Source organism: Ambystoma mexicanum, chromosome 6p, assembly GCF_040938575.1.
Source record: "Ambystoma mexicanum isolate Mex_15411 chromosome 6p, UKY_AmexF1_1, whole genome shotgun sequence".
Taxonomy (NCBI): Eukaryota; Metazoa; Chordata; class Amphibia; order Caudata; family Ambystomatidae; genus Ambystoma; species Ambystoma mexicanum.
In genome coordinates, this window is record NC_090935.1 from 390,295,097 (window position 1) to 390,319,681 (window position 24,585).

Genomic DNA, 24,585 nt, shown 5'->3' on the forward strand with positions numbered 1-24,585 from the left:
AATGGCGTTACTGCCAAGTAGAGAGGCAACCTAATAACAAATTCAAACTGCTTGCTGTGCAATGGAGGTAAAGAAGATCTTATGTATGCATTTGTCTGTCCAGTTTATTAGCAGACCTGTCAGCACTTCTTAACCCCAATTCTTAAACCTATGAAAAGTACTCAATGCAAAATAGCCCTTTTGTTTCTCTTAGAAGCGGATTTTCCTGCTGTAGCCTGGTGCATAATGAGATTTTCAAAATCTTCTCTGAGAATAAGAGATAGTTTATTAAATGAATTGTACTTATAACGCTTTGTTTGATATTAACTGCTTGTTATAAATATGAGTGTGCAAGTCTCTGCTTTTGATGTTCTTAGGCCCACCGTTTTTAAAAAGTGTTTGTTTATTGATTGATTGTATATTTTCTAGGAAATGCGATTTGAATTCTAAAGTTTAATGGAAGTTTTATCTTCTGAATAAATGCATATAAAATGACAATAAGTATATTGATTTGAACGCTTATGTAGTTCTCCCGCTGTGTTTCAAATTAAGACAAAGTGAACCATAATTTTATTCAAAATCTCTCCAATGTAAGATTTCATTTCTTTTCTCAACCATCAGCGTGTACAAAGTTAATAACAACATGGTGGATTTCACACAATATTTTTAGTGCACATATGTCAAAAAGCAGTGGTTCTTTTATGTTTGGCTTGAAACGACTTTTTCCTAACCTGTCTATTGTGCTGATGTTAATTGATCAGAGTTTCAACTGTGAGCAAACTAGACCCACCCTTGGGAGCACCTTTCAAGACGATTCTTAAAAAATATAAGTTAAAGTACCAACATCTTGAGATTTACAGTGTGAGTTGATTTAAACATCTGCTGTCCAAAGCAAAGCCACAGAGCAAATGCTTCCATTAAAATGACACCTGTTGTACTTTGCATTGCCATAAATTCAAACATTTTGTCTACCTAATGCAGAAGAGCAAGGAGGGCCTGTCATGTTATTCAAACCCATACTTGAATAATTACATAGAATAGTTTACATGAGTCTTGTTCTGAAGCACATGATCCTGTCCATAGGTTAAATGTATAGCATGATTAAAATACTGTATTTTACATACAGAAACACATTTGGCATACAGTGTTGCAGCAATTTGACTTACACACATGGGGATAGATTTCGTTACTGTGAGACTCTACTCTACCCCAAGTCTACTGCATCCAACATGCCGAATGGCCACTAAGGGCAGGAGACGGAGTGGCAATCATCCATTGGAGCGATTGGCCATGCTCCGTCATCCCCTCTCCCAGAACAAGCTCATTTGAATCACTCGCCTGCCATTTCCCTCTGTGGCAAAAAGAATCAATCAGTTTCCACCTCATCTACAGACCACCTTACAGGAGTGACTCTTTCATTGTAGATATCTACAGTTTACCCATCTCTGTCAAATTAGCACATTAAAATAATGTCTTTCTCAGTGATTTTAACGTCCCTGAGTCACAGGCTGAAAACCACATTCAAAGCATCCTTTTCTCACTGACTGCTTCCACTGACCTTAAGCAAATTGTGCTCTCCCACATGCACAGCAAAGGCAGCACCCTACACTCAGTTTTCACTTCAACCCCCTGCATCAGATGTGGAGACCCTATCCTACTTTTTGGACCGACCACGGTGCCATCACATTATCAGTCACCCACTCAAATATGGCTCACAAAGCTCAGGTTAAATGCCCCCTCACTCAACGCTACTTATTCAAAATGTTCCTGGTCGATGAGCTAGAAGCAAACTTTGCAGACTTCCCCACCACAGGGTGTGCCTCAGACATCCAGGAATTATTCAGCAACTGTTTGATGAAACTGGTGGACACTCATGCCCCCCTAAAATCCAGCCGGGCTAACACCAAACCATCCACCCAATGGTACACCCCTGAGCTAGCCTCCAACAAATGCTAATCAGATCCCTAGAAAAACAGCGGCGCAAAAAACATAATTTGGGAGACCTCACCACCATTGCAGCAGCCTCTAACAGGAGCCCTCTTTGAAGTAGTAAAGGACTGTATCAAACCCTCACCTGACCCTGAGGTACCAGGAACTCAGCAAACATGCGATATAATAAACATATTTCTATTGATAATAGACAAAATCCGAGAGACCATAGAAGCAATATCATACAGCATTAGCATCACCTACACCTAGTCATGCACACTGCCCCTCTGGTCTAAATTATGTCTTCTCTTTCCCCTGGAGCTCTTAAAAACTATTGCCTCCCTCAAATATACTTCATACTCTGACAATATAATTCCAGTTTCCATCATTAAACAATTGACGGGGCCTGGCTCACAACGCTCTCCTTGGAATTATCAATGTGCCCCTCAGAGAAGGATCATTCCCAGAAACCCTCAAGACTGGTCTCATACAACCTCTTTTGAAAGAACTAGCCCTAGATCCAGATGACCTGCGCAACTACAGGCCCATTACGAACCTCCCTTTTATTGGCAAAATCTTGGAAAAAATATTGGCTACACAACTTCTCGCCAAAATCGAGCAACTCAACCTCCTAAATGACTATCAGTAGGAGTTACAATCAAAGTTTAGCATCAGGACAGCCACCATACAGGTGGTGGATGATGCTCTCCAAAATATGGAAAAGGGCAACCCATGCCTCCTCGTCCTCTTTGACCTCTCAACTGAATTTGAGACCTTCAATCTCTCCCTCCTTGCTGACAGGATGGCATTTTCTGATTTTTGTCCTGAATTGCTTTACCTCCTAACTTTCAGGAGACACCAGGCTGTCCAGATGACCGTGTTGCTTTCTAACTAACTCCAGGTCTTCTGCAGAGTCCCCCAATTCTACAGCCTCTCACCAATCCATTTTAATCTCTACACGGAGCCTCTGGGCACTCTCCTCAAAGATCCCACTACAGCCATCCACCAATATGCAGAAAATACTCAAATGTACATGAGAGTAAATAGAGTGCAGGACATCATTCATCTCTGCGATTGCCTAGCCATCATCCAGTCCTGGATGTCAACTTCCTACCTCAAACTAAACCCATCCAAGACTGAATTCGTCCTCATTGGTCCACCTGCTAATTATAATTATAATTGTTCTTTTATAACACGCTTAATGCCAACAAATGGTTTCGAAGAATGGGATCGTAATTCAAACCTGTGTTTTCTTGCTTCCAGGACAAGCGCGTTGCCCCTGAGCTAATAATCAACTTGTAAAACAATGCCTCAATGATATGTGCCTAGAAGTATTTGATCTACAACTCTCAGCCTCAAAGAAATCCCTAGGCTTTACCACTGACAGCAATCTGTCTTTCCAGAAATACATAGCTAAGAAGGCCCAAATAGCAAGGTTCAGAATCTCTGCCCTTAGAAAATTCAAAACCTTCATCCTGCCTCAGGACCTCCGGACCATAGTACAGTCCCTTATGGTCTTGCATATCGATGGGGGAAATGCTCTCCTGACAGGGCTCCCAGCTGATCACTTGGCTCCCAGTCCACCATGCTGCAGCACATCTTACTATGGGAGCACAGAAATGTGACCAACTTACCCTCATCCTACACAAACTACATTGGCTTCCACTCCAGGCCAGGGTACTGTTCAAGATAGCATGTATCATCTACAAGCAGTTACAAGTACAACACCTGCATACCAGCTTGTTAAGCTCCACATATCTGGTGGCACATGCTCCTTGGGCAGTAAATCGGCCAAGTGGCTTGAATCACAACTCGTCCACAAAGATAGGATCCAAAAACAAATCCTTCTCTTGTCATGCGCCCACCCTCTGGAGCTCAATCTCTATGTTGGCTTGGAATGCCCCCACAATTCTCCAATTTAGCAAATCTCTCTAAACATGGCTCTTTCAACAACACCTGAGCAAAGACTAATTCCAATGGATGAGTATACCGATGCACAGAACCCACGGTAATGCCCTACTGTAAAAAGGTGCCAGCCCAAATGCTGAGTTAGCCAGACTCTGTAAAGCACTCCACTGCTCTCAAGCTAGGTTCACACGTTAAACAATGAAATAAAATAATAGAAATATATTTAATCAGTATAGAATCAAATCCCGTATTATTAATTGAGAACATAGCTAATATTCAGAAATGATGTGCATGTGGATCAGGGATTACAGAAATGTGTGTTTCATTAATGTACCTTATTGCTACGACTTTATGTAAATGGAAACATCATTTAGAATTCCATAATACTTAGAGAAAATTGGTCACCACCTTTTTAATATTCAGATTTATGAACATCCAAAGGAGTTTGTAGTTCCTGCTCTCTGGGAGTGCCTGACTGTTGGGCAAGACAATGGAAATATTTGACCAATCAAATAATGTGACATAAGTGTGGAAATATTGCACTTTTTAAAAAGCTTGAACTCATACAGAAGGGATTCTGTCTCTGGGAGGAGCTTCAGCAAACAATTTGCCCTGTTCCTTCTGAAAGAGTGCTGAATTTTATATCATCTGATGATGCCAATGCATTACCCATGAGAGAATTGGAACCAGCTTAACTTGAGTCAGATCTGCTTTTCTTAAAAATGGAGGAAGGGGCAAGGTGGGTCTCAGCTGTCTGTGCATCTTTAAATAATTACCCAAAGTGAGCATTAGAATCCTCCAACTGAAATTATATAATCTCTCTAGAACCATTTTGCTAAGTCCCAGAAGGTGGGGTCTGAAAAGGGCACTACTAAAATACATTTATGTTGTAATGGGAAATGAATAGTTTATTCTAACTTCATTTAGAATCAAGGGAGCTTTCACATCAGACAGTAGGGGACCTAATAGTTGCCGGCAAAGCCACCATGGCAAGTGTTCTTACATGTGGATACAGATCTATATCGGGGCATTATGGGAAAAGGCAACATGATGACTGTTATTACATGCAGATATTGGCCTACAGTGGTGATGTGAACAAGGACATGTTTGAGCACAGCCAACACGAACAATTTCTTTTTACAATGTTATAATTCTGGCATATACTCTGGGAAAATGCCTCATGAACATGTATTGTAAAAGGCTCATGTTTGCTGTTGGTCACTTAGAATCCATCGCTCAGGAGTTACTATACAAAACTGATGGTTAACTGTTTGTTTTTTGTTTTTTTTGTGTGTTTTATTTATAGTGCGCGCCTGAGCCAGGGGTATCTTGGCTCATGGTTACATGATGCAGTTATACAGTTTATGCAGTTTATACAATTTATACATCCATAATACAGATTAAGCAATAGAATGGCCCGGAGATTCAGATATACTGTTTATGCACAGGAATTTACATATACACATTGTAGATGAAACCTTAGAATGGCTTGGAAGTCAGGTAGGTACGGGGTATAATAAAGCGAAGACAGATATATACAGGAGAGAAATATGTGTGGTTGTGAGTGTGAATGTGGGGGGTCGAGTTAGTTGTTGTTCAGTAACCAGGTGATGACTTGGCTTCTGAATATTTCAAAAGTTGGGCTTGTTTTGATGTCCTGTGGGAGTGTGTTGCACAATTGGGAGGCTAGAACCGGGAAGCTCATTCCACCAGCTCCTTTTAGGCAGTATCTGGGCACCACCAAACAGGAAGTGTTAGTGGATCTGGTCATTCTGACGGAGGATTTCAGCGTAAATTTGCCCGTGAGGTATGGCAGGGCAAGGTGGTTCCGAGCTTTGTATGTGAGGCAGAGATATGCTCTCTTCTAAGAATGTTTAATGCAGCTCTAAGTGTATTATTTTGCAGAACCTGTAGGTTATTGATTATAGATTTGTTGGACCCTAAGTAGAGGCCATTGCAATAGTCCTGTTTGGACTGTATAAGTGTTCTGGCCAGTATAAGGCAGCTGTAAGAGAAAAGTAGGGGTCTGTAGGCTTTGATCAGTTTACCAGTGTAGGCGGTGGCTGATGCAGTCATGTTTACTTGTTTGGTGAGATTGATGTTGGCATCGAGGTAGAAGCCAAGTGTTTTTATCTTGTTGGCAATCGGAATGTTGTTGCCATCAATGAGGATGCTGCTGTAGTTGGGACTGAGTTGGAGCAAGTTGTTAGGTGAGCCGACTAGGAGTAGCTCAGTCTTATCATCATTCAGGCAGAAGCTATGTGTGGCCATCTATGCCTGAATGATGATGTAGACTTTGTTGATCCGGCAGACATCAGAGTCGTAGATGCTTGATTGTGTTAGGAGTATCTGGGTGTCATCTGCATAGTTGGTGTAGGTGACAACCAGACGGTCCAGTTTGACAAAAAGGGGCTTTGTAAAAATATTGTGCAAAGTAGGCGATACACAGGAGCCTTGAGGAACTCCACATGTGATGGGGATGGGGTCAGCCACAGCTGTGGGTGAGAAAACACGCATGGTTCTATTTGCGAGGAAGGATTCGATCCACATTACAGCAGAGTTGGAAAAGTGTGCTGCCGATAACAGGTGGTCACAAAGAATTTTATGGTCCACCAGATTAAAGGCTGCTGATAGGTCTAAAAGAAGTAGGAAGGAAACTTTACCTTTGTCTTTTAGGTCATTGATTTGACTCTTAAGGTCAACAAGGGCCGTTTCCGTACCATGATGGGGTCTAAAGCCGGATTGCCGGATTCCTAATAGTTGGTTTGTCTCTAGGTAATCTTGAATTTGCAGGTATGCAACTATATCTAAGATTTTCAATAAGAAGGTGGACTGTGGTGATTGGTCTATAATTTGTTGGTATAGACAGATCTAGTGTTTTTTTTTTTGAGTAATGGGAGAACCCAGGATTGTTTCAGTTTACTTGGGACAGAGGTGCTAGCAAATAAGGAATTTATGAGTTTGGTGATAAAAGGAGATAAATCTCTCGCTGCGTCTTTTATGATTTCAGCAGGGCAACTGTCCCCTTTACAATTGGAGGGTTTCAGAGATGCTATAATTCTTTCTACCTCCGGTATAGACACCTGGTTGAAAGTGAAGCCTGAGTTAAGGTGTGCGGTAGGTTGTATTATTGGGCTGGTGAGATTGCCAGAGGCAAGTTGGTGCCGTTTGTTAGCTATTTTGGACTGGAACCCTGTGATTTTAATGGAAAGAGCATTTTGAACGCTGGTGCTCCAGGATTTGTCCTTGGTACAGGTATCAATAGCTGGATTTTGGTTTCTAGTTCCTTTAGAATATTGAATAGTTCTTTCGTGCTAGAGCTTGCCTGGCTTATTCTGACATTGAAAGATTATTTTTAAGTGCAGATTATCTCACGTTTGTAAGTAGCAGTAATGTTGGTTAGAGTAGCTTCATTTTCAATGGAGGGGGTGGTTTTCCAAAGTGTCTCAAGTTTTATTTTTTCTTCTCACACACAGGTGTTGCCTGTTTTGTTTGATTCTTCTACCCTGCTCCCCCTCAACCTCCCCCAGCCTACTTCTGCAGGAGTCTGTCCTGATAGATTCTGGTTTCACCATCACCGTCTTTTGGCCAATGCTGGATTTGACCTTTATGGACTTCATTCATTCACAGTGCGTCACCCTTTCTCAACTCTCATGCTGGACTTCCTTCGCATCTTGTACTCATGGTGCCCCTGAATCATGCTGTTCCCATCTTCATCCTGTATCCTGGCTTGCAACATTATGTGTTACTACTGAATTGTGCAATTGTATTCGCTCTCCACTCTTGCTTCTTCACTCTTTTTGACTGCTTACTCTCTGTTCTCTCCTCCTTTCCCTTCTCCCTTTTCCTATCTCCTCCCCTTACTTTCTTCTATGCACTTACTCTATCTGAATTGTCCCTGGACCTAATATGATAGCAACCTCATCTGTTTCCTCCACCCTCCCATTACTGTTTTTTCCTCCCCACGCCGCCACCAGCACTATCTGAAATGTCGTCAGGCCTAGTATCAAAGTCGCCTGTTTTGTTTCCATTTCCTTCCCACTCTCTCCCTCCCTTCCTTATCTATGTCGTATCTCTTGCACTATCTGGAATGTTGTCAGGCTGAGTATGATAGTTAATTTCACATCCTTACTGTTCATGGCCTGTAAGAATGTCATTTTATTTTCTCTTGTTCCCTCCCTTGCCTTGAAGCGCTTTGAAACACATTGGGGGTCATTACAAGGTTGGAGATAAGGGGAAAACGATGCCGGTAATGGATTACCGGCATGGCTTACCGCTCTGCACGATTATGACACTCCAACCTGCTATTAGCAGCACCATAATTAACGGTGCCGCTAATAGCGGCAGTGGCGCGGGCACGCGACCCTTCATGCCGGCAACACCGGCATGGCGTAAACAGGAGAACATCACAAGTCAGGCGGACATGCAAATAACGGCCTACTGAAGCACGAAAAGTACCTTACCGGCATGGAGCAAATACCGGCATCGCGGACCACCCGTAAACGGCCATGTGCAGTTTTCCCAACTGCCACAGGTGCACACAATCAGCACAGGTGGAGGCAATATAGACTGGGCTAGCACAAAAGGAGCAAACCCCACCCCTTCCCACACCCAGTCACACACCAAAATGATTCCAATACTACTAGCAATGCTGGGGCTGGAGGACATGATTGCAGTGGAACTGCTGCAACAGCAACAACAACAACAACAACAACAACAACAACAACAACAGGCAGCACATGAGGAGAAGGAGGCTGAGGCAGGCCCAGCATGCCCCACCAGTGCAGCCAGTGGTACCACGCAGGCAGCCCCCAATCCCTCGCATCAGAGCCAGTCCATTCAACCTAACCCCTGAGCAGATCCACACCCTGTACTCTCTGGACTGGGACACCATCACCACCATTGTGGACATGATACATGACAACATTGTCAGCCTGATTGAAATACGCACCGCCATCCCACCCCTACTGAAGGTAGTGTCTGTGCTCTACTTCCTGGCCATAGGCACCTACCAGCACACAGTGGGGCACATGCATGGCATATCACAACCATTATTCTCACGTACACTGAACCAAGTGCTTGATGTCCTCCTGAAGCACACAGGTGACCACATTTACCTACCACGGACAGCCCAGGAGATCTCCAACACCAAAGTTGGTTTCCATTCACTGGCCGGCATCCCTGGTTGCATTGGCGCCATCGACTGCACCCATGTGGAATTGGTGGTCCCACATGCCATGGAGGTAGTGTACCGCAACCGTAAGTTATACCACTCCATCAACGTGCAAATGGTATGTGACTCAAACAAGATCATCACACATTTTTGTGCCCGATTCCCCGGATCAACCCATGATTCAATGGTCAATGCGGAATACCACACTACATGGAGCGAAATGCAGGGCAGGGTTCCTGGCTTCTCGGTGAGTTGCATGTTAGGCTAATGGAAATGCGATGTGGGTAGGTGATTGGGGGAGAGATGCATACTTCACCTGGCTGAGATGGGGGGGATGCATACCTCACCTGGCTGAGATGGGGGAGAGATGCATACTTCACCTGGCTGAGATGGGGGGGAGAGATGCGTACCTCATCTGGCTGAGATGGCGGGGGAGAGTTGTATACTTCACCTGGCTGAGATGTGGGGGGGAGAAATGCATACCTCACCTGGCTAAGAGTGCCTGAGAGAATGGACCATGCTCATACCCCAAAGCAGGCCAGACTGGACCTGATACCTGACCCCAAAATGCAAGACGTAAGCTGCCCTACCATGAAAATGATGCAGTGTTACAACCATCCCATAGCCATCAACATGTGGACTGTACATAATCAGACCATATCCCCCGCAACACAATGCAGCTACAAGCAATTAGTATGGCCAATGCACAGCACCAAATACCATCAACAGAAAGGAAAGTCCTCCATTACTGTGTACAAAGGAGTCACATGAGGGACAAATACATTAAAACACCACTACACTAACACGGAGGTCCACCAAAACTGCATGTCACCATTTGTCATGCATAGTGAGAGCATCATGAGGCTGCCATCAACGGTGACAGGACGAAAGCATAGAAATGACTGCACATCAGCCAGATTATGTGAACAACCAGCACCAGCATGGACTAAAACAGTGCATGATCACTCACAAGGAATAGGACCCCCCTGCGCCCACTAGATGATGGCACGCGCACCTGTCCATAGGAGGAATACACACATAGCAGTCACATCGTGTGTCTCTATTCATGCATGGATATGTGGTAGCAAACAGGAAATAAATGCATGCTATGATGTCATTGATACAGGTCCCATATGATGTGATGACATACACATAATCATTGTTGCCCACATGCAGGTGATGCAGGCTATCCCTTGAAGAGGTGGCTCCTTACCCCAGTCCGGAACACGCACAACAGGCACGAGGAGGACTACAATCGTGTGCATACACGTACCCGTGTGGTGATTGAGCAGACATTTGGCCTCTTGAAGGCACGGTTTCGCTGCCTCAGCAGGTCTGGTGGGGCACTCCTGTACAGCCATGAGAAGGTGGGCAAGATAGTCATGGCATGTGTCATGCTACACAATATGTGCATCAGACGGAATGTGCATCTGCCCCCTGACGCTGAACTGCAACCACCTGACGATGAGGATGAGGAGGGTGGTGATGGGGCTGCACTTCAGGGAGGCAGCGATGCACAGGAGGTACGTGACATGCACCTGACTCTGATTAACCAATGTTTCTAGCACACATGGATGGGGGGTGTGATATGGAGGTAGCACTCAGGGCATTGGGTGTGTCAGGGACACGGACACTGTAGACTGTTCACCAATAAAGCACACATACACAATAAGCAATGTCCGCACATGTGAATTATGATTTTCCAACAGGTGTATTAAAGAAACATAACAAAGTGCACAAGCCCTCTACTCCACACACCCTCTACCCCCACCCCCTCAACTCCCCCACACACCCTCTCACCCCTCCCCCTCAACTCCCCAGACACCCTCTGCCCCCTCAACTTCCCCACACATGGTGTGCACTTGCATGCACTGTAAACATGAGTTCAGGATGCCTGCCAGAGACTACACCCCTTCGCCTCTTCCGGCATCAGGTGGACCCTTGGCCGACCTGCGCAGGTTCCGCCCAGACCTATGCAGGGGGATGGACCTCGTGGAGCTGGAATTCGACGATGTGGCAGGTTGTTCGTCCACCTGTGCCGGAGCCATGGCCTGCATTGCTGCCACCATTTGTGAGAGTACCTGCCTTATTGCTGCCAATTTGCTACACATTTCTTTGGAGCTTGTCTCAATAGCAGATCTGATGGAAGAGGCGCATTCCCTCATCTCACCCCTTGCATGTCCACATTCTGGATATGCTGGGTTAACATCCCTGCCAGCTCCTCCTGCCGCTGTTGAATTGCCCTCATCCCTCTTGGCTGATTGGGACACTGGTGGAGCTATGATGTGCCACTGCCATCGTTGGTTCCTCAGGCAGGCTTTGTGGGGGGCTGAAACTGGCAGCCCATGACTCCCCAGGAGACAGCTCTTGCCTGTTGATGTTGTCAATGCTGGTTGGTGAGAGTTGTGACGAATGCAGTGGTCCTGTAGCGGCAGTTGTGCCTTGTGTGAGACTTTCAGCCTCATCATTGGACACAGCTGCTGTGGCAGCTGTCTCCCCAACAATACTGCTGGCACCCAAAACAGTGCCTTCAGCCACTGGCTCCTGGGTGTTGGTGGCTGGTGTGGGTGCTGTGGTGTTGGCCGTAATGGAAATTGGTGGTGTAGGTACTGGGGTTGTCTTGTCCTTGTGCAATACTGCAGCTTGCCCTCTTCCCCTTGATGTAGAAGGGCAGTTTGGTTCCTCCATGCCCCTGGCCTTCTTGTGGGGCGTTGCGGCATCCTCCCTGGTGTCCTGCTCATCAGTGTCTGATTGCGTGCCTGTGGGGGAGCAAGAGAGGGAGGGCATTAGAGTGTTTATTTTGTGACACCTACCTGCATCTGCCGAAGACGGGGCTCCTCACTCCATGTCCCCCACTCCTTCTATGGCCTCCATCCCTATTGTGCTTGCGCAGATCTCCTCGCACGGTTGCAACTTGATGGGGTAGTCCGCACCACCACCTGTAGCCATCCCCTGTTTCCAGTTGACCCCGAGCATGTTGCGCACGCGTAAGCGCAGGTCGTCCCAGCGCTTCCGGACGTCTTTTGGTGTGCGCGGGGTGGTGCCAACGGCACTCACTTTCTGCACCACCTCCGCCCATATGGCCTTCTTGCGCAGCAATGCGGGTCGGGACATGTTGGTAGAGAAAACTACCTCTGCATGTTCCTGCAGCGTCTCGGCGAGCATGTTCAGCTTCTCCTGTGTGAAGCGCTTCTTGCACAGGCGGTCTGCGCTTTTTTTGAGAGATTTTGGCATTATTAGATGCAGCAGGTTATGGTACAGGTGAGAAAGATATTGGGGTCCTGGTTACAGAGGATGGCAATGGATTGTGTTTTTAAAGATGGCCCGTGCTCTTTCCCATTCCTGTGCGATGACGCTAGTTCCGGTTCCGCTTATTAGCGGTCACCACTGATACAGATGGCTTGGATGGCGGTGGAGCTATCTACGCTTCGCACAATGCCGGTAAGGGTGATTTTTCGCCCTTTACCGGCATGGCGGTAAGGTCGTTACCGGCATGGCGCAAAGCTCGTGCCTGCAAAGTCGTAATAGGCCGCTTTTAGCGGTCTATTACCAGCACGGACACAGTATTTGCTCCATGCCAGTAATGACCGGTACTTACCTCCAACCTCGTAATCACCCCCATTGTGTATAGGCGCTATATAAATAAACTATCATATCATATCATATCATATCATACATAGGAGTCTCAATTCAGGGGTGAACCAGCAGTTCAGAATTTTAGCAGGGCGATAGTATCTATGGCTTTGGTCATGGCCTCATTATAGGTGTTGACCAGCAGATTCAAGTCGTTAGTGGAGGGTATGGTGTTGAGTGTTGGAGTTACCAGAGGTATTATGGCCTCAGCAGTAATGTTAAGTTTATTCCTAGTCAGACAAGGAGGTGAAATGGGGGGTTTCTTAGGCTCTAGATTGTTGGCATTGATTCTAAGGAAAGGAGATGATGATCAGTCCAGACGAGTGGTGAGGATTCTTTTAGGGTAATAGTGCAGTTGAGGGCTGCTACCCAATCGAGTATCCTACCATTCACATGAGTGAGTAGGGTGCTTATTTGTACGCAGCTTTGCTCTGATAGTGCATTGGCTACAGAGATAGCTGGTAGGTCTTTGGGATCATTATAGCCAAGGTTAAAGTCACCTAGGATGATGTTTTGCGCCATGGGTTTAGTGTTTTCGGCTACTAATGTTGTGATGTCTTCTTCAAAAGATCTGGGGGGACCTGGTGGCCTATATATTAGGTGGATGGTGATTGGGCCTCATTACGACCCAGGCGGTAAGTTACCACCTGGGCCGTGACTTTACCACCATGGCGTAAACTACGTTTACGCCATGGTGGTTGGCGGATTTACCGCCCCATTCCAACCTTGGCGGGGGAGGTAAATCCCCATTTTCCCATTTACTCTTCCCCATTCCCATTTTGCCCCATAGGGCATAATGGGAGTGGGGAAGGCGTTAATTACGCCACCGTAAATTATGGTGGCGTAATTAACTCCATGGTCCCTTAGCGCCATGGATTTTAACACCTGCTAAAAGCAGGTGTTAAAACCTCCATGGCGCTAAGGGACCTCGTACTCAGGCAGTAAGGGTCGGCGCTGTTTACGCCGCCGTAAAACCCTTACCGCCTGAGTCGTAATGAGGCCCATAGTGTTTTTAGGAGATGTTTGGAGCTTGACCGTGAGGTGTTCACAGGATGCCAGAGGAGAGGAGGTGGCTATTCTCATGTCTAGGGTAGATTAGAAGATGATGGCTATTCCTCCACCTTGAGCATTGGGTCTGTCAGCTCTTAGGATGGAATAGTGGTCGGGGATGGCTAAGGTTAAAAATGGGCCAGCTGCGTCATGCAGCCAGGATTATGTTACTGTTACTGTTACTGCGAGGAAGTCTAAGTTGTTGGACAGGATGACATCTGCTTTTTCAGTCGCGTGGGCAGCAAGGGACCTGACTTTTCGTAGTGCCCCTTTTATAGGAGGTTTTTGGGTGCTCCTCTGAATGAGGTGAAGGCTGTTGTCAGCTCAGGTAAGTTCTTAATCCTAGGAGTGTGGGACATTTTGCACGTACGTGTGGGATTGTTAGAGACTGTGTACAATTTCCTAATGGTCTTGGTGCTATGTTTGGCTAGTGGAATGGAATTCGTGGTCTGTTACTTATTCTGGTGTTGCGCTCTGTTATGTCGGGGTTCGTGGCAGGTGTGCCTACTTGCTGCTTGGATACGGTAGGTGTAAGTATAGGTGTGATTAGAAAATAAAGGGGTGTACCTGCTTATAATCCCTGGTCCTTCAGGTAAGATATATAGGATTTACAACAACAAACAGTGGACCAGTGGATGAAGATGACACAGATTATTCAAAACATATTACTACAAATTTTAATCAATAAGCAAATAGTACAACATTATATGAAATATTTTAAAACCATAAATAACAATTAATCATCATATACTTCATATATTCAACTTTCATCCTCAATCCCAAACTCACTCATTCATTCATTCAATCATTTCATAAAAAACAGATTTGACTCATTACACGGAATGTATTGTTCTCCTAATACATATGTTTCCAACACATAATTATCACAAATGTTGTTTGGCCCAGTTTTTGTTTTCAGGTGTCGTATTTTATCCGATCAATAAATTAACCAGAATATCTTGTATAATCATTGACACATGTTTCGGTCCACATTTAACAGATATTGCTGTCTTTCATTCTCGAGACCTTCTTCAGGACGTAAGGTAAGACCAATTAGGTCTGCCCTTGTATTTGGAATGGTGTAAACCAATTTCCAATCCCCATGTGTCAATTTACGGGATGGCGAGTATATGTATTTAACAAATGCTTCACGGTGTCTATGACTTTGTAAAGGAACAATTATTTTGTGAAACCAAATGAGTTTTAAATTTTCTGGTTATCTTGATATAAATCAAAATTCAGATATCAGCTATAAGCCCAGCTCCAGATACCCAAGGTCTTATAAGAACTCTGTAAATCCCATTGTGGGGTTCTGTTTGTCTATTCCTCAGAATCCATCATCAATGGCTAGGTACAGGAAATCTGCTCAAAGTGTTGAACTGCCTCTTGTATCGTGACGAATCTCGCCGTGGCCCAAATATAATTCGGCAGGTTTGTTTTTGTTTGTTGTTGTAAGTATAGGTGTGCCATGATTAGGGCTAAGTGAGGTGTTGTGAGTATGAAAAAGTGTGCGAGATCTTAGGCGGTGACTCCTAGTCATACCAGTGACAGGGTGGGAAAGGTTGTTTACAGAATTGAAGTGGAGGCGAGTATGCTCGATTGTGAGAGAATTAATGCTAGTTTTAGTGTCAAATGTTCCTTTGATGTTAGTGGTAGAAGTGAGGTTAGTGTCGGGTGGAAATGGCGGTCTGGCAGGCAGAAAAGGTGTAGGGCAGGTGATAGGGTGGTGCCAGGGGCAGGCAAGTTTGGACAGACCATCTTTGTGGGCTATATAGTGGGTATCAAGGCATGGCACGCTATCTAGGATCATACAGTAGGGTAGCAGTATTATGTGAACAGGATTTGCATGGTGTGGGCTGCAGAATAGGTGTAGTGGGCTGCATCAGGCTAGTTCAGAGTGAGTGCAGTAGTCTACAGAATAGGCGTAGTTGGTTGAAATCAGGCACAGTAGGCTGCAAAATAGGCAAGTAGGCTGCAAACAGGCACAGTAGGCTGCAAAACAGGCAAAGTAGACTGCAAAACATGCACAGTAGGCTGCAAAATAGTCGCAGGAGGCTGCAAGATAGGCACAGTAGGCTGCAAAATAGGCACAGTAGGCTACAAAATAGTCATCAGGGACTGTAAAATAGGCTAATTTAAGATAGACACCATAGGCTGGGATTGTCAGGCACAGCAGGGATATTCGTTGCGGATACAGTGGGCTAATACTGTGGTGACCTGAGGGTTTAATGCAATTTATGGCAGGAAATGACCTGGGAACAGCACGTGGAGTACGTGTATAAAGTCATATGGGTAGAGCGGGGAACCAAGATCATACGTCACAATAGCATAGGTGAAAATACTATGAGTTAGTGGAGGGCATGGCCGTGGTTATGTATAATTACTTGCGGTGTGTCCAAGCTTACAAGTAGGCGTGGATGCATCTGCAGGTCATGGAAGCAGGTTGAGTGATTTTTAAATGGAAAGATATATAGATGAGTCAGTGCTGCTCACTGCGGCGAACAGGGGCAAACAGGGCAGGCCTTATGGTGGCCTTGTATGTTGCTGCCAGCTCCTTCCGCCTGCTGGCAGATGTTGCTGATTAATAGGCAGGTTGCTTAGCAACCACCGAAAGGAAGCCCAGCCTCATTTTCATGCCGCATCGTGCCCGACAGTTTGAAAAAGAAGCATGTTGGCGTGGTGCGGTTCGGGGCAAAATTCAGGGTGGATTGATGCAGGTAAGAGGTGAGGGGATACCCAGGGGGGGGCTACAGCAATGGATGGCTCACCAGATGACATAGGCCACAGGTTACGGGTCCTGGTGTGGGTAGCTGGATCTCCGTTAGCAGGCACGCAGAATGTAGGTTGGCAGGGGCAGTTGGTGGGGGCTCCTGCCCTCTCCACCGACGAGGGGCACACACTGGATCTTGAGGGACAAACAGGGCAGGCCTTATAGTGGCCTTGGATGTGGCCGCCGGCTCCTTCCGCCTGCCGGCGGATGTTGCTGATAAATATGCAGGTTGCTTAGCAACTACCGAAAGGAAGCCCAGCCTCACCAACTGTGAGGCTATTGACCAATTTTTCTAAAAATGTGTGCTGTAACATACTCCATTTTAACCCATTATTAAACAAAAATGCATTATCTTAGAGAGAACCATTTGAAACCCCAGAGTGATTGTGTTAGAGGCTAGAAGGGGGATTTGCATGTTGGTTTCAGAAAGATGTGAGGTTTGGCTGTGTTTATCTGGTGTTTTTTATAGCGATTTGGTGTGTGTATGGTAAGTTTGAGTCTGGGTAGTTGAGAATGGAGTTGGATAGTAGTTTTTGGTTATCAATCTGGGAAAAGTCCCTGGGTGCAGTACTGCTATATAGTACCTTTTTTGGAAAGCCACTGTGATGTGTTCTGGGTATTGTCTGAATAAAAGATGTGATGTGTTTTGCTTGATATTGGTGTAAGAAATCTGGTGTTTTAGGTTGTCCGGATACTCTAGATTCATACTTAGGGACTTGCCTTTCAAATGCCTTTGCAGAAATTACTTGAGCATTGTATGGAAATGATGAGAGTCCCCCCATCTGTACAAACATTGATCTCTATCTGGATGTTTCATTTCTTTTGGGGTGAGTTCAATTCTCATGTTTTTAGCTGTTTCTCTAAAGTCAGGTGGTCCTTCGTCGCTATGATTTCCTTAAGAATCGAATTCTATAGTTTGGCTATGAGAATAGAGAAAGTGGTTCCTCCGAATTTTTGTATGCAGAGGTCAGTACTTGATCTCAGAGTTGGTATTGTGTGATTCAGCTCGATGTAGTGCTTCGTTGGCAATGCAGGGGGCTTTAAAACTGATTTGTTTTTTGACTGATAACCAATGTAGACTTATCTGGGCTGGGGTGATGTGGGTTCACTGTAGGAAGTTAAGGTATGGGTTGATGCCTCTTATTAGGCATAGATTGTAGGAACATGACCTTTCTGCTGCATGAACCTGTGGTTCTAGTTTGAGGCCACTATCCATGAGTATTCCCAGGTTTTATATTAAGTTATGTTAGGTTATCTGATTTGTAAAGCGAGCATTTGCCAGAGGCATCTTGGCACTAATGATGCACCCAGAGGGGGCAGTGGAACGAGACAGCTAAAATGGGAGGATGTTTATATATTTATTATTAAATTTTACAAAACATGTTCCAGCACATAGTGATTTGTATGCATGTACGCATCCTCTAAGAAAACATTAGACTTCTTCACAAACTAAAGTCTATGGGCCTCATTCCGAGATTGGAGGTAGTCATGGCACTATTTGCGCCATGACTGTCTCCAATAACGGTACCGGCACCGGTCTCGTTCAATGGGGACTTACCGGTGTAGTCCGACCTTTGTGGGACCGGTAATTCCCCATTTAAAAAGCCATTCCCCATTTCCATTTGAGCCCCAATAGGGCTCAATGGGAAGGGGGAAGGCGCTAATAACGGTACTGCAATTTGAGGTACCGTTATTAGCTCTGAAGTCCCTTAGCGGGTCCCTTCCATAATGCCTGGTAAAACCAGGCATTGAAGGAGGGACTCGCTAAGGGAACTCATACTAGGGCGGAAAGGCATTACCGGCACCGGTCTCCTTAACGGTGCCCGGTATCCCTTACCGCCCTACTCGTAATGAGGCCCTATGTCACTTTAAACATGGATTTTCTGGACAAATACCGACCTCTGCAAAAGGTGTTCAAGAATTAGACATTAACCAGAGCTGCAGGCACACTTCACGGTAACTGCCTCCCCTGCAATAAAACCCTTGCTCCCACAATAGATTTCAATTACACTTCTAGCATACAGTCCAAAACACTGTTATCTTATGGCCATGAAAAGTATTGTTCACTTTAGCAGAGCCTTTAGCTTTAAGCTTATAGATGTGAAGTCTGTTCTCGTGGATGGAGCACAAAACACATAAAGTCATCTGCCTACATTTGCAATTGTAAAAAAAATTACACACACCACATTAACCCTGCTTTCAGCTCTTTGAGGAGGGACGGCAAATATGGCTGGAAATGTATGACGTTCAGGGTGGGACTTATGTCATGCAAACTTGTTCACAAAGCCAGGAAGTCACACATTGCAATGAGCATTAGAATACATATTCTCCAATAAATAAATGTGCCAAAGCTGTCTCCCAATCAATGTCATTTACATATGTGATACAAATAATGCACCAAGTGAAATTATCTGTGACCCAAAAGACACGTTTGTATTAATAAATATGTTTTTTGTGGCACCAACACTTTCAGTTGTTGCAGCTTTGTATCCAAGGGGTGCACACCTTATCACCGGTATAGAATAGAAAGCGGGGGCTGCCTCAAGCAAAACCTGGTGGCCCCAATGTTAGGTGATGAGAACGTTGGGATCTCTCTATGGTGTTGGCCACCAGGAAGCCAATGCTGCTATCCCTGATGCCTGGTGTGGGGTAGAGGAAGCTCAAGCAGAAGGTACCTTAGGCTACCGGGAAGCAAAGCCATGAGGCCCCAATGTCTGGTGAAGATGGAAGGGAAGCTTGTGTAGCAGATCCTCTAGTACACTGAGGGAGTGTGAGAAACCTGAAGGTGTCTCACTTATTAGTACTCAGGGATCTGTTATTCAGGTGGCCAGGACACAGCCATCGCTATTGGATCCAGTTCCTGGGGGTGGAGGATAACCTGGGTGAGTGGTCTTAGGGGAGTGGAAGTGGGACACCGAAAGGTGAGATGCGGTACCGCCTTCCTTGTGGCACCTTTCCCCATCCTAACCCTGTAGGATAACTAAAAACTCTACCACCCCCTTTCTTCACACAAACACTTTCTCACAGACTGATTACCACAAAAGATGACGGACTAACACCAGTGCTGTATACCTGACATGTCCCAACACAAGGGTCAGGCAGAATCAGGCAATTGCAGAGAATTGCCCATTCCTGTCTTCCATTCCCTTTCTACATAGAATCCTACCGCAATGATAGCCAGGGCGGGGAGAAGCAGTTGCCATCATGGTAGTGTCCTTGACTCCAGAGGCAGGAGACCCCACCGGAGTTTAGCACAGCCGGTCAGTCGGAAAGAGCTGATAATAGATCAGACTGTGTTGGGGATAAGCTTGTGAAAGAAGACTAAAGTACAAAGGTTTTTTGTAAGCAATGCTCTTATGCTCACCTAAAGAATGCTTGAAATATCCACACCAGCAGACTCAGCGAGGAACAGGTTCAGTCTCTCCTTGGTCTCAGCACGGTTGTCTCTCCCTCAGCGCACCCTCCTTCCTATGCAGCAAGACAAACCGAGCAAACTAATTGTCAGATACTCAGTCAGCAAAGGCAGCAGGTCCTCTGAGAGACATCCCCCACTCTCTCTGCACTTCTCTTTTTTAAGGCCTCTCTCTATGATCTGCCCCTTGATGTATGTCTTCCTCCAGAAAGTGTAAGAATTGCCTGCCCCTGGCTGTGATGTCACAAGCAAAACAGACACCACTTCCCAAATGCCCAAACCTCTAGAATCATCCATAGAATAGTTGTTTTGACTGCCCCTTTGGACAGAGATTCAGGGCAGCAAACGGATGCCAAAGAGTTGCATTTCTCTATGCTTGCTTCCTGTGCTAGAAGCTGAAAGCTTCAAACAATGGACCATGTACCTTAACTTATCATGTCTTCACCGTGAAGACTACTTTAATTCTGCCGTTTGCACTCTAAACAGCCTTTCAGCCTGCACCTGCAATCTCATTAAGTTGGCTCATCTGCACCAATGATTTGTACCAATGAGCTATGAACTGAGCTGCCTTAGATATTAGCAAGGGATTAGTAGGTTAGTAGGTTAGGGGTTAATAATGATTAGTCGTATGCTTCATTGCAAGTCCATGCTATACTATATTTTATTAGCAATTTTAAAACAACAACTGTCATGAGTAAACAGCCAGTATTTTTAGCTTTCATCGGTTTTAAACAAGCTTTTGACACAGTACCAAGAAACAGATTATGGAAAAAACTGCTAATGCATGTCCAACATACATTTTATATTGGATATCTCAATTCTACTTAGACAAAGCTTAATCAAGAGGGTTTGCTTACTAAGTCTATTCCAACTAATTTTGATTTGAAAAAAAGGTTGCAATTTAGCGTCAATACTTTTTAATATTTATATTAAAGATAAAAATATTTATTTAGATTTTGCACGCTCTTTTACGCCAGAAATTGTTTCTGTGGTAGTATCATGGCTATTATATGCAGATGACCTCTTGATAATCGATCAAACGCAAATTAGATTTCAAAGAAAATTAAAAAGCGTTGGACGAATTCGCAGTGAAGAATTGATTAATGGTGAACACCCCAAAATCCAATATTATCATAGTACATCACAAAGACAGTTAAATTAATAATAAATGTACATGGACACTTAATAATATAATAGTTACACTAGTCAATGAATATAAATACCTAGTCCAAAATATTAATAATAGGCTGACTAACTAATCGTACAAATTTGAGTTACCAGCAGAAATGTGAACAATAGCTTCTCAAGGTAGAATCGTACTGGCCAAATTTGGGAAGTTCACACATGCTGTGCTTATTCAATTTTATAAACAAAAAGTTGTCCCAGTAATCATCTATGGCTCCCAGGCAAAGTAGCTGGGAAATCACGCAATTTAGAATTCTCTACAAACATTTATTTTTGAAAAAGGAACTTTATTTGCCCCAGATGATCCATATTGTGATCATGAGGTATGAATTGGGACTGATATCATTGACTGCTTTAGTAGTGTGGCAAACTTTGAGCTTATGGAGAAAATGTTTATTGTCAAAAGAGAACATGCAGACATTGAACCCACTACTACACAATACTTTTGAAAGAAGTAACAATAGCCTTATAAAGATGTGGGAAATATATTGTAAGGCCATATTAAATAAAGTGGATATAGAACTTCCCAGATAAGGCTAAAATGAAACTGTGGCAGTGGGACTGGTCCATGACATGGGATAAATGTAATAAGTATGCAACATTCAAAACAGGGAAATTCGTGTTAAAATCCTTGCATACAGTCCCAATGAATTAGATGACATTTCTAGATGTGAAATATGCGAGAATTCTAATCTGAATAAGACTAAATTTGTGGCCAACGAAAGTACAAGTAGCAAAATACTCTAAGAAGAAAGATACTATCCAAACTTGTAGATTGTGTAATGACCAATGAACAAATTAAACTCTAAAACATCGGTTTGTGGAATGTCAGAACCTGAATAGCTTAAGAAAGTAATCGTTTTATACATTTTTTAATCAATTCATACTTTTAAATCAAGAAAACATGTGGAATATGATTTTTAATGGAAAGCTAATTTTGTTACATATTGCCTCTGTAGATGTTATACTTGCTTTACAAATTCATGATGATGGGCCTATTGAAATGAAGTGATCCTGGTCAGAGGTATTGAGGTGTTTTTGCAATTAAGTTGCTAGATGCAAAAAGTCAATGGAATGTCCTGTATAAGAGCATTGTGGATACTAAGCGATGATACGAGATACTGCAAATGTTTTCTTTTTTTCTTTTGTTCACTCTATTTTGTTTGGTAAAGTTTGGGAGTATGTGAAATTAATTGTTATTTGTAAAATTTGCATTTGATTTTAATTAGTATGATATGTTTTTTGTATTGATTTGAAAGGGAATGATAAACAACCAAAACAAACAAATAAAAAAAAGATTACCTTCCCAAATCCCCAGCCCTTACCACCCACCACATCAGCAGCAAGCCATGCAGCCACACCAGCCCCGGCCCAACCAACAGGCTGCAAAGAGCAGACACCCATTCGCAACTGTACCAAACAGATCAGTGGGCCTCTATCAGAGTGCAACGGTGGTAGGGGGGAAACCTTTCTTGTTCCCTGGGACAGACACGTACCCCAACTAGGACTTGCGTGTTTAGTCCTGTCGATGACCTTACATCCAGAAGAGGAACAACTGGTGGAGGCAGAGATAGGGAACAAACAATTCATCTTCATGGTGGACTCTGGAGCGGAGAAGTCTTTCATTAGTGAAGGAAACTTTGCACTATCAGGAAAGACTCTCCACATGCAGCAATTCTCTGGGGCTGTTTTGACGGTTCCTCATATAAAAGATCTAGGCATCAAGGTGGGAAGCAAGGTTGTACGAGTCCCCCTTCTCTATTCAGAGAATTCTCCTGTCAACCTGCTCGGTAGGGATCTGCTTAGCAAATTAAACATGAACATATTGCTCACAGATAGAGGGATTGCCTGTGCCACACCTGGTATGTGCTCCTCCAAGCCATGCTGGTAATACATGCTGTTTCCAGCGAGGTGGCAGTGAGAGGTATCCCCATGAATCCTGACATGTTTGTTTATGGCATCAGGGTGCTTGCATGAGCGGTCCCTCAAATTACCCGAAAAGAGTGGAGGGTACCCACCGACTTCATTTTCCGACCTGTAGGGTTCCCCAGGTTGGTTGTAGGCACAATCCTAATGTTAGATCTGGAAGGCCTAGTGGTGTCTGCTAAACAGATTGTAGTGCTGGGTACTGATCCTCTTGGGTGCCAGTGGCACACGGTACTATGCATTGACCCCAATGTGCCCCTATGGCAATTGTCTGATGAAGAGCTTTTCGAGGATGACAATAGTGATGGGGAAATCATCCTTGAATGTGCATACCATGTGAAATAATGATACAATACAGGAAAGTGCAGAGCCCCCTCACGGCTGTTGTTAGCGGACTATTCGTGTGAGACACATTTGCAATATGTCCTCACACATTTATGGACCCCAAAGCCACACGATGTAGAGATGTTGTTAGAAGTGACACCTGTAAAAATAACACTCAAACCAGGAGCAATACTCCTGCGGGTTAAAAAATATCCCCTGTCCAGAGAGGTGGAGGAAGGAATTCAGGAAACACTGCAGGCCCTATTGCACCAAGGGATCATAGTGCCCTCTACCTCACCATGCAATACGGCTATATACCCCATTAAAAAGGCAACAGGGGGCAGTTGGAGGATGATCCAGGAATTTCGACCCCTTAATGATATTGTACAGAGAGAGTTTCCACTTGTTCCCAAACCAGCATCCATTTTGTGTAGCATTCCCAAAGAGGCTACCCTTTTCACGGTGGTCGATTTGAAGAATGCATTCTTCTCAGTACCCCTCCATCCAGACTCACAGTACCTTACAGCATTCACACTAGGCGGGAAGCACTATGAAAACTATCGCTTACCCCAGGGGTACTGTGAGAGCCCCAGTATTTTTAACAGGATACTACAAGAAGATCTAGGGAACATACAAGTGCCCAGAATGATAATTCAATATGTAGATGACCTACTGGTCTACAGCAACAGTGAGCAGAGCTGTCAAAGGGACTCAATTGCACTACTGCAGCTACTAACAAGAAAAGGGTACAAGGTGGACAAGGCAGAGCTCCAGTACTGCCATCTGGAAGTGCTTTACTTACTTAGGGCAACTCATTTCCAAGGATGCTAAGCGGATAATAGCTGACAGGGCAGCTATAGTACGTGCCACTCCCAAGCCACTCACAGTGAAAGACATGCAAAAGTTCCTGGGGTTATGCTACTATTGCAGAGCATGGATCTTAGACTACGGATCCTACACCAGACCACTCCTACAAGGCCTCAAGGAAGCCCAAAAGGAGAGTAACAAAATCAAGGGAAAAGCAGAGATGATAACTAGTGTTAATGACTTGAAAGAGGTAATTTCATCAGCTTCTGTCCTTGCCTCCCCTGATTACACACACAGAAATTCTACATTTTCTCCCAATTGAATGGCAGTACTCAACCAGAAAAGCACAATGGGCCATAAACCACTAGCCTATTACAGTGGCACTCTCGACTCTGTTATGCAGGGACAATTTGCCTGTGAACAAGACCTTGCTGCCGCAGCCTTTACTACTGAGAAAAGTTCTACAATTGTCATGGGGTGCACAGTAAT